Source organism: Camellia sinensis, chromosome 4 (genome assembly GCF_055761805.1).
Source record: "Camellia sinensis isolate YWXY chromosome 4, ASM5576180v1, whole genome shotgun sequence".
Taxonomy (NCBI): domain Eukaryota; kingdom Viridiplantae; phylum Streptophyta; class Magnoliopsida; order Ericales; family Theaceae; genus Camellia; species Camellia sinensis.
In genome coordinates, this window is record NC_138964.1 from 11742147 (window position 1) to 11748089 (window position 5943).

Genomic DNA, 5943 nt, shown 5'->3' on the forward strand with positions numbered 1-5943 from the left:
AGGATGCTAAAGCGTAAAACTTACCGAGTACTCCAAGCCAAAACAGAAACTAATTAGAAATCCATGCATGATCCTAATTATACAGAAATGCCTAATGCAACACATGCAAAAGTGCAACTATAGCAGGCTTGGCTATTCTAGACATGGCATATGAAATGCTACAGCTAACATGTATTCAACTTGAAATTGAAAATACAATGCAGTTAGTATGATGCGCCGAGCCCGGTGCATGCAAGACAGATGAATGAATGCAAACATGCTATCATACTGTATGCTAATTGAAATATGCCCTAATCTAACCATCATAAGCTGGTAAATAAAAGGGAGAAAAATGTGGGGTTGGAAGACATACATCACACACACGCACACTTATTACAGTTGTGCCCTCGCTCGGAGGGTCGGAATAAAATAATATACAGTCCCAAATAAATAGTACAGTCCAAATATGTACAGAATCCAAATTAAATAACAAATTTAACTAGGAAAGTGGTAAACTATCATGCAAGCTAGGGACTGCCTCGACTCTGTTCCGAATGATGGATGATGCATGCTCGGGTTGCTTGGCACGGAAATCCACTGCGATGCCCCAATTAGCCTCTGTTTGCGATTGATGCCAGAATGCTGTGCAAGGCCTTTGAAAGGCTACTGATTCTTGATTTGCTGCAACAGAGAGCAGGAAAAGGGCATGGCAATGTATTTTCACAAATGTATGCATGCCTCAATCCTAGTGCCACCAATCACGTATCTCGATGCATGATGGCCGAAGAGTCGAATTGTGCAACTCAATATAGAATGAATGCATATGAAAACACAACAAGACCTAACTCCATCATGGATAATCCGGAGTGTCGGTGACTGGGAATTGAGATACGTTCCGTCACTCGAAGTACGAAACGTCCTTCGTTTCCCGTGCTTGGGCTAACTCCTATCCCAAGCACAATGCAATATGCATGACATGCATGAATGCAACTAATATACAATCTAGCATGCACAATGCTATGAGATGGCATACACGATGCACGAGATAACATGGCATACACAATGCTCTAACATACAATCTAGCATACACAATGCAACACGGGCTTACACCAACATGAGTGGACCTCAGCCACACTCACATAAGAGGCCATGAGATGAAAAATGAGATACTCGAAATGCGTGCACACGTGCACACAAACCGAGGACCGAACCTAAGGCACGAATGCCACTCTACCAAAGCATGGCAAGGCATGGAACATGGTATGCAAACATGCAAATTTCAGCGCTAAAATATGACACAAAACAGCCCCCAAAACATGGAAACATGGCACCCGATGCATGAAATGAATCTCGAAACATGAAATGAGGTACATGGAATGACCTATGGCTATGCAAAGCATGCATTATTTGAACATGAAGTGTGAATATAAAATCAAGAAAGTCACAAAACAAGCATATTTACAGTTTTAAGCAAGGCCAAAAAATGGACACAAATAGGACTAAGCTAGCATGGAAAAATGGCCCCGTAAAAGAGGTAATGAAGGAAGTAGCAGCTGCTGGCCCCAAATGGCCAAGAGCCCTTCAACAAAGTTGAAGAGGGAATCAAAATGAAGCACTTTACAGTTTTTAACATGCCACAGATCTAAACACAAACAGGCCTAAAACATTGTGCAAGAAATGGTCCAAAAGGGAGACAAAGAAGCAAGTGATGGTTTCTAGCCTCAAACAGAGAAGAGCCCTTCAACAAAGTTGAAGAGGGGCCCAAAACATGGTGCTTTACAGTTAGTGACCAAATCCAAAACAGTGCACATGCAGGCTTAAAATACTATGCAAAATAAGGCCTAAAAAGAGGTTTAAACATAAAGAGCAAACAGGGAACTTCAAACAGCAAAGGTCCCTTGATCAAACATGAAGAGGGGGTCAAAATGAGGCTATTTACAGTTCGGACCAGAGCCCAAAAATATAAGAAAAAGGGGCTAACAAAACATGCAAAAATGAGGCCAAAAGAGGGATAAAGAGGCAAGTGACAAAATGAAGCCTCAAACAGTGAAGAGCCCTTCAACAATATTGAATAAGGGCTCAAAATAAGCCACTTCACAGTTTATAACCAAGCTCAAAACAGTTTACAAATAGGCCTAAAATACTAAACACGGAGAGGCTCTTAAACAAACATGAAAAGGAGCTCAAAATAATGCTATTTTTAGTTAGGGTCGGAGCCCAAATATGCAAGCAAGTATGACTAATATATTGAGCAAAATAAGGCAAGAAAGAGGGAGGAGGAGACTTACCCTTGAAGACCAAGTCTTTGACAACTCTTGGACCAAGTTTGGTGGCTCCTTAGCTCTGGAAAACAGCTCCAAGTGATTGGAATGGATGGTGGTGGTGTGGTGCTAGGTGGTGGTGTAGAAATGGTGTAGGGTTTGGGAGGTTTTGAAGGTTGGAGTGTAGAGAGAGAGAGAGAGGCAATGCAAGAGCCTTAAGACAAATTTTGTAACCCTTGTAATAGGAGCTGGAGGGCCTGATATATAGGCAAAAGATGGGAGAAAAGGGGGGAAATGGAGGGGAAAAGAATTCAAGTTTCCCCCCAAAAGTGCAGCCCCCCGGATACAAAATCTGGGGGGAAACAGAATACATTTCTGTAAAGTACCTGGAGAGAGGATCATGGCCGGCCTGTTTCCTAGGGTTTAGGTGGCCAGCTGGCTCTCCCCATGGCCGGCTGGCCAAGGGTCAAAAGGTTCAAGCAATATTAGTAGCCGGCCACCCCAGATTGGTGGCCTCCCATGTGTGCACAACACAACCATGTGGTCAAAAACTGGAGAAAATGAACCAGGAGAGAGAAAAGGCCACTTTTAGGAGGGGTTCAAAAGGGTCACACAGAATTACTGGCCGGCCATGTGATATTGGTGGCCTCTCAGGTGTGCACAACACAAATAAGTGGTTTAGGGCTGGAAAAAGTGGCCTTAGGGTGGTCAACATTGGCTTTCAAGTGAGAAAAACAGGCGACGGAGGGCGATGGAGGGATAAAACTGGTTGTCAGAACAATTACTAGCCTCCCACCCTTCTACGACCTTCCTAACAATGAAACAGAGGTCCCTGCCAAAAATAAACTCAAACCGATGCAAAATGGAGGTTCGGGGGCCGAAACGCGCAGCTCGAGGCCCCAAAAACTGACTGTTAGGCACCGGAAGTGGCATTCGAACCCGAAGTTGGTCTCTTGAGCCACAGTGTCCCTCAAAAGGGAGCAAATAAGATGCACGCCAAAAACCGAAGCAAACGGAGGTGGTTATGCGGTCCTGAACCGAGGCACACGGCCAACGGCTCCGAAAAACCGGAAACCGGACTCCAAACGGGCAAAATGGCCTACGACCACGAAACGAAGCCTACGGCCACTGAGAGATGATCTATGAGACCTCTCCCTCCCTTTGGGAAGAGAAAACAGAGAAAAAAGAGCCTGCTTCGCAAACCGAGGCTAAGCATGAAAGAGTCCGAAAGTTTGGAGGCAAGGCTCGTAGCCGAGACTCTGAAACCTCTGAATGAGCACGATATGCAACATCACCAAGCGCTCAATCGGTGACATCTGGGTCTTAAGGTCGGTCAACAATGGGGTGTCTACAGTTGCTCCTCTTTGACAGAACTCGAAAGTCATAAGTGACGGGAGTGAATGTCAAAGCCCAGAGATGACCCATTTTTGACAAGGCCGAAGACTTAGACAAACAGGTGAGATAAACAGAGATGTGCCCGCAGGCAGGGGCAAAATGCAAAATGATATGCACAAAGCCGAATGTAGCTCATGATCATGCAAATGCAGCAAGCTGTAATGAGGCAAGTATTCGCAAATAGATGCAACAGTTTTAAGCAAGAATGCAAAGCAAGCAAGTAAACTCGAGCCAAACTACACCTCGTGCAGAAAGGATGTAAGAAAATTATGGAATTCTCACTGCAAATACAGTGTGCATGTGTGATAGATACACAGAGCGAACATGTGATTGATACACAAAAAGGTGAGCACAAAGTGTGATAGATGCACTAAGTGAACAAGTATGATAGACACACTAAGCGGGAGTGTGTGATTGATACATAGTGCGAACGCGTGTGATTCATACACAAAGTAGGCATAGTGTGAGCGTGTGTGATAGATGCACTAAGTGAACAAAGTATGATTGATATACTAAATGTGAACACGAAGTGTGATAGATGCACTTAGTGAACAAGTATGATAGATAGACAAAGCGGGAGTGTGTGATTGATACACAGAGCGAACGCGTATGATCGATACACAAAGTAGGCATAGTGTGAGCGTGTGTGATTGATACACAAAGTGGGCAAAGCGAGTGTGTGATAGATACACTATTTTAGCAAAGTGTAATTGATATACAAAGGGTGAAGTGAGCAAAGTGTGATAGATACACTAAAGGTGAACACAAAGTGTGACAGATGCACTTAGTGAACAAAGTATGATTGATATACTAAATGTGAACACGAAGTGTGATAGATGCACTTAGTGAACAAGTATGATGGGTATACTAAAAGGGAACACAAAGTGTGATAGATGCACTTAGTGAACAAGTATGATGGATATACTAAAAGCGAACACAAAGTGTGATAGATACACTATGTGAACAGAGTGTGATTGATACACTAAAAGCAAACACAAAGTGTGATAGATGCACTATGTGAACAGAGTGTGATTGATACACTAAATGTGAACACGAAGTGTGATAGATGCACTATGTGAACAGAGTGTGATTGATACACTAAAAGTGAACACAAAGTGTGATAGATGCACTTAGTGAACAAGTATGATGTATATACTAAAAGCGAACACAAAGTGTGATAGATGCACTATGTGAACAGAGTGTGATTGATACACTAAAAGCGAACACAAAGTGTGATAGATGCACTATGTGAACAGAGTGTGATTGATACACTAAAAGCGAACACAAAGTGTGATAGATGCACTATGTGAACAGAGTGTGATTGATACACTAAAAGTGAAAAGTGTGATTGATACACTAGATGAATGAGGTGTGATTGATACACTAAATAAATGAAGTGTGATTGATACACTAAATAAATGATCTTAAAACGGAACTTCTTTGAAATGAACCGTACATACAATATCGTGCATGATTGAGGAAGAAACTTGATAGGTACAATGCATTACAATGCATGATGCTTAAGGAAAGCAATAAATGGACAAAGCGGCGCTTTAGAAAGCACCTCATGAGGTGAGTGGCGATGAACCGCTCTACTCTGACGGGGATCTCCCTTCGTGCTCTTCGAACACTTACCTTCAACTTACAGTACAAAGGCTCTGAAATGCTAACAAGGGTCCTTCACGTAGAACACTTGGGATGCCACTTTTCTTCCTGACCACATTCACAACTTTCCCTATTCTCCAACGGGGTGACAGACTAGGTTGGTCCAGTATCCAGAATTGAGGGGCATACACGCTATCTCAACCTATGGGGCTTCCATACAGATTTCAAGCCGAGGACACGCCTTTGGGTATTTAAACCAAACTTTAGTCTCGGAAATCCCGAACCTTTGCATTCTAGGCAACAACCATTCGAACTCTAGTTTCCACCGTCGTAGCTGGTCTCTTAGGAACTCATTGCAAACATGGCCAAGATGTCCCTGGCACGAAATGGTCCTCAAGGAGAGCACTTCTGATCGCCATTCTGGCTTGAAGCAGACTTGATCTTGAGCTTGAGGTAAAGGTACATTCATACTTCGGAGCATTGGCAAGACCTGAAGAGGTACACACGGAATGTAGTCCTGGAACTTACTGAAGTTGAAACAAACTCAGATACCAGACATTTTCCTCTTTTGCTTTTGCTTTGCAGTCTGGAACCATATATAGCTTCAGATAGGTCCTGGTTCTACTGTTCTCACATGACCTGGGTTGAATCCTGCGATTTTATGAAAGAACAAATTCTGTTGTGTACAAATGTGGAGAACGGC